Here is a 12,604-nt window from a genome sequence, read left to right as displayed (position 1 = left end):
TTGTGATATATATCAAAGATTTAGACTTAAATGTAGAGACCATGATTAAGAAGTTTGCAGATGATACAAAAATTTGTTGCTGATAGTGAGGAAGAGAGCCGCAAACTACAGGATGCTATCAATGGGCTGGTCAGGTGGGCAGGAAATTGGTAAATGGAAGTCAATCCGAAAAAGTACGAGGTAATGCAAATGGGGAGGGCAAACAAGGCAAGGGGATACACAATAAATGGTAGGATACTGAGAGAAGTATAGTAGAATAGAAGGACCTTGATGTGCATGTGCACAAATTCCTGAAGGAAGAGTGAGGGATAGATGAGGTGGATAAGAAGGCACATGGGATGCATTTCTTTATCAACTAAGACATAGAATATAAGAGCAGAGTCGTTATATATAAACTATATAAAACACCAATTAGGCCACAGCTATAGTACTGCATGCAGTTCTGTCACCATATTACAGGAAGGATGTGATTGGTCTTGAGAGGTTACAAAGGAGATTTATGAGGATGTTGCCAGGAATGGAGAATTTTAGCTATGAGGGAAGATTGGATAGGCTGGGGTTGTTTTCTTTGGAACAGAGGAGGCTAAGGGGAGATTTAATTGATCTGCAGGAAAGTATGAGGGGCTTAAATAAAATGGCTAGGAAGGACCTATTTCCCTTTGCAGAGAGATCAATAAAGAGAGATTATGGATTTTTAGTAATTAGTAGAAGGATTAGAGGAGAGTTGAGAGGAATATTTTTCATAAAGAAGGTGGTGGGGATCTCGAACTAGAAAGGGTGTTAGAGGCAGAAATCGTCATTGCATTTAAAACAATACCAACAGGGCTGCGGACCAAGAGCTGGTAAATGCTATTAGGATGTATAGCTGTTTTACAGACAGCGCAGACACAATTGCCAAATAGCTGATGGGCCGGATAGCCCTTGTTTTGTGCATAAGGTTTGTAACTTTGACGGCACAGTGAACATACATGATCGCGTCTATTCCCTACACGAAAAATTTAAAACTGAAATCATGTTTTCCTTACTGTTTTCCTACTTTAAAAAAGTATTTTCTTCTCCCTTTCATCATATTTAAGTAAGTGCACAAATGTTCTTGAATTATTGAGCTGGATGAGTACTTGACTCCAGCTCAGAAGTTCCTGAGTTTGAATTCTGTTGATGCTCACTCAGCCTTTCATTGTTCCAAGATGAATAAAATGAGGATATGGTGTAAGTATGAAAATGCTCACTGTTACTCAATGTGCTTACCACAACATCATAATATTCATTCCTGGGCACACAATTGTTCAGCAAGGAAATATTGAACAACAGTATGCACGTTGGAGACTGATTTCTGGGGGCATTTTCTCTCTTGTTTGCAGATTTGATTAAGTTCAAAAGTGTGGTCCTGATTCAAAATCAGTTCTAATAAAACTCATTGTTGAGATTTTTGAAGACCTCCTGGAATCTACAGAAGTAGGGCAGTGGGAAAATATAATGAAGTCTTTGCAAGGAGGTCCCCGATTGGCCACAGTATCCCACAGTATATGCACCTGATCTCAAAGGGGCTGTGAAAGGCCTCGTGTAGAAATGAGCAGAAGTAATCTGTTTCCTATGGAGAGAGAAAGAAAAGTATCTTAATAACTGGAAGTAGGAAGAGAAGACTTTGTAACCTAGAAATAGATATTTGAGTGATGCAGCATAAAATCTGTATGTGAAAACTTTCAGAATTTTCTAGTCTATCAAGCAGTTTTCTGACCTGGGGTTTGTTGGGCAGGCCATTGTCAAAACTCACTCAACCATTAGTGTTGACCTTGTCTGATTTTGTGAAGTCTGCTTCACTTATATAATGTGACTGATCTCTCGACCCATATTGACCCTAATGTTGGAAGCTCTTCAAAGGGCAGGAGAGAGCAAAATGCAGGTTATGCATAAGATAAGGGTCATCTTTACAGATCTTTGTTCTGCTGGAGAAAAGTAGCTTTAAGTCCAAATTGATTGCTGATAGGTTGTCTGACTGCCTATCAAATAGCTAGTTGTGAAAGAGCCAGAACTCCAGCTAAATATTGGTTGCTTTCTCACACTGAAGCTGGGAGTTCCAAAGGATTAGACAATGCACAGTTTCAGTGGAGTACTTAATCTTGGGCTTCATTTCAAAGTCCATATCCAATCCAACACCAAGACTGTCTAATCCTTTGGAACATTATCCCGCTGGATATCAAATCTGTGAAGAGTGGGACATGGGCTTTAAGTTGTTATTTTAACTGTGTGATCCTCCATTTACCTGCATTGGTCCTTAGCAATACAAGCCAAGGCATATATTTTATATAGGTTTCATAAATGAGCTCCCAATAAGACTTCTGTGTTTTCCAGAGTATTTCACGAATTGGCCTGTAATGGTCCCCTCCTCACCAACATGCCCAACAACCTTACTGCAACATCAAATGAACAATTCCTCCCAAAATGTAGAATGCAGCACTTGTTGGTGTTGAGAAGGAAGGCACCAATGCATGGTTAAAATCCACATCCCATGAATGAGATTAATTCCTCCAGTTGCTGTTTCATGACCGTAACCATTACACTACTATGCCTTGAGAAAGCTGCCATATCCTTTATAAACCCATCATACCTGTGATTCTGCTCCAATCCTCTGATACTGTGATCGTTAAATAGCAACTCTCCTTTCTGACTTCAATGCTGTCAGTTTGAACTGAATGTAGCTCTGCAGAATAGGTATTACTCAGCTATAAAGCAACTCCTATTTTCCCCTCCCAAGCATGCGTACACACACTGTAAGTCCCACAGAGACATAAATTAATCACTTTGGGCACAAAAGTATAGAGTAGGTCACAGAGGTGCTTTTATATTGGGAACTTAGATAGGAAACCAGATTCAAAAGGCATTTATATTCTGCAGACATGTATGAAATAAGCCCGGTGTTATATCTTTGGTGATGCTTTTCCTTCTTGTGGGATGACAATCCTCATTTTACACTGAAACTAAATATCCCCCAGGGTGACAAAATACCTCCCTTTCCTCCACATTGTGAGGAAAACATTGCTACACTGCTAGTGTTAGCACAACTCTACTGAATATTACACTTGCTTATACATTTATACATCATAACTGCTGTATCCTCGTTTCAGCATTAGATCAAATCCAGTTCATCATATAAATACAGATTATATAGTAAATATGTTTTTCCAGTGAGTGGAATGAACTTATTTTCAAAGGTTAATATAGATCTCTTACCTTGAAGGTTAATAATATATCCCAATACAGTATTCTGCCAATGTTATATCAATGCATGATAACAATAATTAAAAGTAATAAGTGTAAGTTTTGGACTGAAAAATTATTTTAGCATTTTAATCGATCCAACAGCCAGTGAAAAACAGAACAAAGGCTGCACTTAGGCATCTAGTCATCTCAAAAACCACCCATACCTACATTTACAGTGAGGTGTTTATTTTAGCAGTTAGCAAAATGAGTCAAAAGATGCACTTTGACTTACCTGGTTAATGGTTAACTTGGTTAGGTTTTCAGGCCTCCTGCTGGAACCTGGTAATTGTAAATGGTACTGGTAGGTTCCAGTGCTGTTTACTCGCTTACTGCTTGGAAGAGGAGCTTTAACATCAGTGCATCGTAAAGATAAGTGGCCATTCCTCAGAGATTTTGAGGGTGTGTAACTATGGAGATCTGAAATAAAGATGTGTACGCTGAAAATGTACTGGTGAATTAATGGGGAGAAACAAACACCAGGGAATGAAACATTTTAATCTGGTTGTTAATCCACAAAAATAACTGAGAGATTAATACATCAACTGGTTTTGCATTTTCCAGCAGCAACAATATTTTGATTTCAATGTACTTGTTGAATATTAGCATTTTTTTGCATTTGTTCCATTTGTTGATACTTAATTTCCAAAAATAATTTGCTGAACATAATAAGGAGGCCTCATACTCCTTGGAAAATAAGAGAGGCAGTGAGATCTAGGAACAATTTGTGAAAAGTTGCAACACGGGTTAACAAGGCCATACAGAAGCAAACAAAGCACTGGTTCATTTCTACTGAGGGCTGGAATTGAAAAGGAGAGAAATCATGCTTAGACATGCGCAGTTCTGGTCTCCATATTACAAATGTATATAGAGGTATTGGTGAAGTTGCAAAAATGATTTACAAAAGGAGTTCCAGACTGAGAATTTATATCAGTCAGGAAAGACTGAACAGGTGGGGACTCTATTCTCCAGAATAGAAAATGTTGAGGGCTGACCTAATAGAAGTCTTTAAAATCATGAAGTTTGATAGAGTAGATGTTGAGAAGATGTTTCCATTTGTGGGTTAATAAACATATGATAAATTCAGTAGGGAAATAAGAGAGATTGAATGTGAACTCTCTATCACAAAGAGTCGTTGGGGCAAAGAACATAGATGCATTAAGAAGAAGCAAGTAAGTACCTGGGGCAGAAAGGAGAATAAGGCTATGATGATGGAGTTAGGTTAAGAAGGAAGGGAGGGAGATTGTGTGGAGCATAAATGCTAGCATAGACCAGTTGGGCTGAATGGCTTGTTTCTGTGCTGTGGAGTCGATGGGGGAGAAATTTGTTTGTGTAGCACTGCTTTAAAAAGAGCTACACAGAATGCATTGATTCCCTGGAGGCAGACAGAATCATGCGCTGTTACCTGCACAGCTGATGAGGCATTCTTCAATGATAACAATGAGGAAAATGTGCAGACTGCTCAGGTAGCAGCCCATGGAGTTACTTACCTCTGGAGAATTGATGTAACTCTACATAGTGCTGCTTTGTGAATGCATTTCTCCCCATGTGCAATATATATCATAATATTCATAATACTAAAACATTCTTATTTGGTGGAAATACATCTTATATGTACCATAGATCATGTCATATAAGTTGACCTAGCATATTAGATAATCCCATTTTACTGGTCCCAAAAATCGTGTTTTTGCATATGCTGACATGTAAGTCACCCAGACGCACCCCCCAATCCCTTTCCAGCCATGACATTCTATACTCACATTAATAGTCTCAATTTTTGACCCCACAAATGCATGTTTTACTTACTTTTTACTGGACTCTAGGGATTGAACAGGTAATAAAGACTGTCGCAGAGATGAGCAGGATTTTAAGACACATCCACATAGAGTAGACCCTGCATGGCAAATGATGAAGAGAAATGAGTCTTCCAACAGAATGAATGAAGTTTGAAGTTGATTTCAAGCTAAAAGTCATAATATTTACTAACCTGTCAAAAAAAGCTGTGCTGCGCTCAGGGAACTCAGTGTTACTGAAAAACTGGCGTGAGAATGGAAGTAGGGAAGAATCTGCCCTGAAGAAGATGTCTAAGACTAAATGACTCAAGAGAACATGGAACCAGTCACTGGCCTGGTCTTAAGAAGTATGTATCGGAACAGGTCCTCAAAAATTGTCAGAATGGTCACATCCTCACCAGAAATGCAATACATACATGTACTTATGTGAGCCAAATCAAACCCGGGGTCCAGCAAAGATTTCAGAGCAATAGCCAGGTGGTGTAGCCTCTTTGTGGAACAAAAATGTCTAGTGTTGCAGCAGAAGACCAAGATCACTCAGAGACTACCAAAAACCACAATGTCAAAATTACCACTTTCTAACGATCCATCATCCGACAGCAACAGAAACATAAGGGTGTTTCCCCTTGTGGGGGAGTCTAGAACTCGTGGTCACAGTTTAAAAATTAGGGGCTTCCTATTTAAGATGGTGATGAGGAGAATTTTTTTTCTCAAGTGGGTCCTGAGTCTGTGGAATACTTTTCCCCAGAGAGCAGTGGAGGCTGGGCCGTTGAGTATATTCAAGGCTCAGTTATTTAGATTTTTGATCGACAAGGGAGTCAAGGGTTATGGGGGGGCAAACAGGTAGGTGAAGCTGAGGCCACAATCTGATCAGCCATCTTATCGAATGGTGGAGCAGGCTCAAAGGACCAAATGATCTACTCCTGTTCCTGGTTCTTTTGTGTATGAGTACTCATTACATCACACTAGCAACAAGGATGAAATGCCCATGAATTTTAATATTACCAAACTGTGGAATGGAAAGGTTCAAAAATAGTTCTCATGAAAACCACTAGCCTTCATGTCCAATGGAACAAAATTAAAACCAATGGTAATTTTAAAATGTAAAACCATACCAAACATCAAGCTTCCTGCAGGCGTTTTTGTGTACGTTCATGACAATGTTGAGCAGATGAGGATGAAGTGAAATTGTGAACCGATAACCTGTGGAATAGGGTCCCCATGGCCTATGTAAACAATGCAGCTTATTTGTATGGGGTACATTAGGATCCCACAAAACCAATGAGATTAAGAGATGACTGCAAAGAAATAATTCCCAGTTATACCAGGGGGCCCAAAGTCCATAATTCAACCTTTGGATGTGTCTCTCAACAAGCCTTTCAAGGATCATATTCATGCTGAACGGACTCGGTGGATGGTTGATGAAAAAAACCTTATCAAAGAGAAATATGGAAATATGTGTGCTGCCCTACTTGATGTTTTGTGTGGTTTAATAATCAAATTGTGGGTTACTATTAGTGCACAAACTGTCATCAGATCATTCAAAATATGTGGAATATCTAATTCGATGGATGGAGGAGAAGTTTAGGAAGATGTGGTTGTACAGCTTGGGGTATTAATCACTTGTACATGCTGTTCACTACTGTCAATAAACTCCCAAGAATGTCTCCCTGCCTGTGGCTCCTTGCTCCGATTAGTAGTGTTCTTGTCACTCAGAAGTGAACATATCTGCACAAGATAAAGGCAGGTGTCTCAGTTCAGGGCCTCTTCCCTGTGCTTTGTGCAGCCTTTAAACCAAAGTGATTGGCCGGCCTCACACCCCTTGGGCACATTAGTGATCCCTGCACCGTGACAGTGCTTGTTATTGCTGCCAGAATGTAGTGGGCAGGCGCCACAGAGTTCCGTCATTCCCTGTGTGCTCTCAGCACCTTTAAGGAGGGGCTGGCCCCCATCTCTTCAGCATCTGTGACCAGTGATGCTGTGGTCCAGAAGGGCTCAGGTACTGAAGGTGAACAAAGGATCGGGTTCTTCTGAAGTTTCATGGCTGCATCTCTGAGATGGCCCTGATCATGGAGTGCAAGCGAGCTGCCCTTGGCCAGGCTGGAGTCAGATATTCTAAGAGGCTATTTGAAGATCTATGGAGTGTTCTCACTGTATGCCATCATCATTCTCCTGCAACAGAGTGAGTATTAGGGCCTCCACTACATCTCCATGATAGGAGCATTCTCACAGAGGATATTCACGCTGCGATAAGCCAGACTGGAGTCAAATGTTCACAGATGCGACGTGAGGATCTATGGTGTCTCCTCACTGCATGTCGCCATCATCCTCCACAAATCTAGCAGCTATGAGGGCCTCCCAAGCACACCTGCCTTGTCTAGCCAGTGTGAGGGCCTTATCCTTGTCATCATCGCTTTCGAGTACTTCCTCACCCTCATCCCCATCGGCACCCTCCTCATTGGCCAGCTGCTCCATCTCCTTCTCAGCCAGCTTGTCTGCCCATTATAGTGCCAGGTTTTAAAGGGCACAGCAGACGTGATGATGCGTGACACCCTCTGTGGGCTGTATTGCAGTGCTCCACCAGATCGGTCCAGGCACTAGAACCTCATCTTCAGCATCCCGATGGTCTGCTTCACCAAATTGCAAGCTGCAGCATGAGGCTCATTATACCATCGCTCTGCTGTAGCCTGAGGCCACCGCACGGGTGTCATCAGTCATAGTCTTTGAGGGTAGTCCTTGTCCCTGAGGAGGTATCCCTGAAGCTTCTGTGGACACTGGAAGACTCCAGGGATCTGTGACCAACTGAGGATGTAGGAGTCACGCACACTCCCTGGAAACCATGCGCACACCTGCAGGATGTGTTTTTGGCAGGGCTTCCCTTTACATCCGCCCAATGCTTCTCAAGCTTGAAGTTCAACAGGCGACCCTGGCAAATGCTGCACATTGGTACAGCCCACCAGGTACATGCCTTTAATGTGCTGTTGTGAAGCATATCAGCGTGCTTTCCCGCTAAAGTGGACAGACAATCCAGCGGGGTTTGGGGTGGGGGGGGGGTGCAGGGGGGTGGTGGTGGTGGGGTGGCCAGGGCCGGGGGGGGGGGGGGGTGTGGTGGGCACCATTCCAGTGGGCTGGTCTAACAATGATATGCTAATGCATTATGATGAGGTTCCCGATGTCTGATGGCGGGAAATGCTGCCCACCATCAGCAAGTTGAGCGGATGATCGAGAACTGGTTTCCCATCGTCGTGAAACCGATTGTGCCATATTGTCCGCTCATACCACTGAACACGCCCAATGCTAGGGGGCACGGAAAATCCTGGCCTAAGAGTTTTGTTTTGATGCAGGTTACATTGACAACTTAATGCTGTGAAATGAAGTTGCCCCAATATATTCTCCAGTGGTGTTTCATATACCAGAGTCTTACCTGCAGGTCTGTACAAGGCACTCTTCATCAAAAAACTCTGCCCTCTTTCAATTCACCACCCCGCCCCCCCACCACTTTGGCCCCTTCTTTTTTGTCCCCTTTTATAAAACAGTGTCCTCTTTCAAAATTTGTGGCCAGTAGATCACAGAAGGGGTTTACTGCAAGTTGTTTAGTGATACTGGCTGAGATTTCCTGTGCCCCTAGCGTTGGGTGTGTCCAGTGGTATGAGTGAACAATATGGAGCGATCAGTTTCATGATGGCATGAAACCAGTTCACAATTGTCCGCTCAGCCCGCCGATGTTGGGCCACATTCCCTGCCATTGGATGTCAGGAACCTCATCAGCAAATCATAATTAGGCCTGCCTGCCGGAATTGTCCCCCTTCCCCCAACCCCAGATCATCCAGCAACGCCAGTGAGAAAACATGCTGGTGTAGACATGTCTTGAGAAGTGTGACGTGCAGGAGTCAGGACTTACCATCAGGGCCTTGCTCGCATCACAGACATTCGAGGAGCAGAAGATGCTGGAGCCCGACAGCAAATGCACACTGGAGGAATGTCCATGGCATGCTGGGTGGATTCTCATGGATATGGCTCTGCTGTGAAGGAGCTCACGGAAGGTGGAAAGTCACCAATGAGGGTCTACTCACAATGGATGATGATCGAGGGGGTAGAGAGGAAGGTCTAGGATCGACTGGGAGAGGAAGAGGTTTTGGGGGGCGAGCTTGGGAGGGGAGGGATGAAGGTGTCGGGGGGGTGGTTGGGAGGAGGGGAATGAAGTTGTCAAGGAGGGTGAGGTTGGGAGGGGGGACTGAGGGTGTCTGGGGTGTGAGGTGGGGGAGAGGAATTAAGGTGTCGGAGGGAGGTTTGGGTGAGGGAGAACGGGGGAGGAGGGGGTAACGGGGAGAAGACAGCAACTGGGGACTACAAATTACTGCTATAATAATTCATAAAACCCCTAATTAATCCGACTCCCAGTTACATCTCCATTAAGGCAACAGTAAAAACAAATAGATTCAAACTGACCCAGGCAAAGCAACATGATACCCTGGACAGTGAGTTTCAAAGTGATTTTTTTTCAGCTTCGGTTCCTGTAGACAGCAACTTGATTCACAGAGATGGGAGGCTTTGCACATTTGTGTTAGATCTTAGAATGCCTTTTTTCTCTGACACAGAGCTTCATCTCCTTTATACGTGTTTCTCCCTTTTTAATGCAAATTCCATTGTTCCCATATGTTTTTGCAACTTTACTTTTCTCATAATATAAATCTTTCATAGTACTAATTTTATCAGTAACCTTTGGGAAAAATAAACACACTGTTTGGCTTGGCTTCTTCTGGCTAGGTGTGACAGCTTACCATCTCTTTGCAATTCAAACTACCCTAATTTATCTACAAATGCAAAATTTCCTCACACCTCACATTCTAAAACTTCAGCCATGTTTACATATTTAGCATTTTGAACCTAGCTTCTTGTTGATAACGCAAAACCTCCAGACCAGCTGTCTTCAATTCAATTATATCACGCACATACAGACAGAGAAACTAATCCAAACCCCACAATTAACCTACTTTTACAATAAATCACAATAATATTAGGAAAATTATTATATTTTCATGACATGATATATTGTTTAAAATCTCATTGCAGGCCGGATGAAAAAGTGCAATGGGCCAGATCTGGCCCCCGGGCCATGGGTTCCCCACCTCTGATTTAAACAGATTGCTTACATAAGACAGTGGAATTTTCTTGATTTGGGCATAGGAGATGGTTTATGTGGTGGGAGGGCTGCCAAGGTTGGCAGCAGCCAGTTTAATTGGTAGCCCTACTTTTCAATTGGTGTTGTACTGTCTGGAAGATGCACACATTCCATATGGCGAGTTCAAGAAGGTCCACTGAGAGGGACAATGTGATGCCAATCAGGTCCAGAGAAAACCTTGGGCAAAAAAGTTAATTTATTTTAGCCTACATACTGAGACAATGTGGACTATTTTATTTTCTTTGTGATTTGGTGTGATAAAATTGAATTAAACAAGACAAAATTAATGGTAGATGTTATTCTGTTCATTTTATATCAAATAAATCAGTGTTATTAATTTATCTTTGGCTCCAACTCACTAAACCATGTTTTATTTTTGGCTGATTGGAGAATGGTCAAGATTACTGTATCCTGTTCTTAAACTTAGTTCTCAGTAAGAGGCATGGGATTATTTTATGGGAGAGATCGGTGATATTGAATCCAAGAGAATACCTAGAGCAGACCTGAAATTTGTAACAGCCACTTTTAAGGAGAAAAATGTCAGCAGGGATATCATTACTTCAAACTAAAGGACCAGCTTTGATTAAAAGTCAATCAAACAAAGTTTAATACTCCGTTCCTTTGATGTCACAGGGCCTCACGGGTATGGGTCAGAAAAATGTAAAACATCAGTGCTACCAGCAACTAAAATCCCAATCTCAACATGTAAATTATTTAATAACTTGGAATGAGATCAGTAACTAGCATCTTAATTGGAAAACAATAAATGAAATGGGGTAGATTGGAAGAGTTTGAATGGGCATGTGTTTTCATTCACTTTCTCATATAAATTGTCAGAAATCTATTATTTTCAGAAACATTGTGAAATATTTTGCAGTATTGCATAATCTCTAAGTATATCACTATAAATCGCTGCGCAAATTTTATATTTCCTATGCAAATCATGCACCTGGGTGAAAGGCTCAGGTATAGGGAGGTCAAATTTAAAATGAGTTATGTGCACGAATGATCATAAAACAGAATTTTTTCAGCTAAACATTAATAGAATTGATGAGTTTACCAGGGAAGGCCATTGAAGTAGACAATACTTGCAAGAAAATTTCTGGAGAGGTGAGATTGTGGATATGATAAGAATCAAGAATAAAAATAAAAACTGGTTAAGTACTGAGCAGGTAAGGCAGTATCTGAGGAGAGAGAATTGGAGTTAACGGGCGGAATTTTCCCAAGGAGGTCAGAGTGCTGTCCACCTGGTAAAGTAGCCCTTGATATTTAAATATGCTTCCCACCTGCTTTCTTGAAGGTAGCCTGTCCAAAGCCAGTCCTGCCATCAGTGAAACTCTCCCCTGAGTCTGAAATGATAAACAATTAACCACAAATCATGAGCTAAAAGTTTGAAAATAATGCTTGGAGACGAAGTCTGGAAGTGGGAAATTATTAATCCAAGAGAAGGGAGGTGAAGCTTAAAAATCTCAGCACATTTGGGTGAAATAAGTTTCAGAAGGTTGGACACCAAAGTCAAATTCCTCCCATTGATTGGACGACTGTCATTTGGGTATCTGGGAGTTGGTGGGGAATCTGCAGATTAGTAGGAGTTGGTAAATCGAGAGCTGGGGCTGAATTTTACATACCTCGGTGGTGGGAGTCCATTCTGGAAGTCACTGACTTCCACCGCACCCCACCCCACTTTGAAAGATGGCGAATAATAAGTGCAGCGGCCAGTTAACGACTGCCAACAGGGAGCTGGCCTATAGCAACGGGAGATGGTGGGCAGCACACCCAATTCAAAATTAACAGTGAAACATCTGCCAACAGAGGCGGCAAGCTATGACCTGGAAGGAGATCACAGACCCACATTTAAAGGGATCCCTGGGGGTACCCTTTGTCTCTGAGTATCCAATCAATCAGGGTCTGTAAACGTCCCTCCCACCTGGGAGTGGGATATATGAATTGTGGCTGCTTCCCGGGTACTTGCATACACCTGCATGATTTTTTGATTGTGGTCTTTATTGAGTGCTTTCCCTTGCAGTTTATTAAAGCCCCTGGCTGTCCTGCAGGTGTTTTGATAGCTACGTGTGTACAATCGCTTACCTCTTGTGCCCATGGGGAACCAGCCATGGCAGTAAAGCCTCTGGCTTTTTCCAATTGTGTGCTATTGCCTAAATGTGAAATATATCGAACGGCAGGCCTAAATATGGCATCAATGAGTACCTTTATGTAGTGATGTGCTACAGGCTGAGTGATCCCACTCAGGTCACCACAGGCAGCCTGAAACATGACAGTCTTTTGTGAAAGGTGAAGTTTGCTGAGGCACTGTTGCTCCGTCATCTGAAGATATGACATTTGCACCTCTTCAACACAGTTAGCAGGG

The 12,604-nt window shown here is 42.3% G+C and overlaps 1 long non-coding RNA gene across 1 annotated transcript; it reads right to left on the bottom strand.

Moving 5' to 3' along the window:
- Positions 1 to 3,562: 3,562 nt before the first annotated feature.
- LOC121285539 lies at positions 3,563 to 12,604 on the bottom strand. Its single transcript, XR_005944709.1, has 4 exons — positions 12,445 to 12,604; positions 11,523 to 11,585; positions 5,068 to 5,155; positions 3,563 to 3,678 (listed from the first exon to the last, which is right to left on the bottom strand). It is a non-coding gene; the product is annotated as an uncharacterized LOC121285539 (long non-coding RNA).

This window comes from Carcharodon carcharias, chromosome 13, assembly GCF_017639515.1.
Source record: "Carcharodon carcharias isolate sCarCar2 chromosome 13, sCarCar2.pri, whole genome shotgun sequence".
In the NCBI taxonomy this organism is placed as follows: domain Eukaryota; kingdom Metazoa; phylum Chordata; class Chondrichthyes; order Lamniformes; family Lamnidae; genus Carcharodon; species Carcharodon carcharias.
Note: the sequence above shows the minus strand (reverse complement) of the source record. Positions and strands in the feature narration are given on the sequence as shown.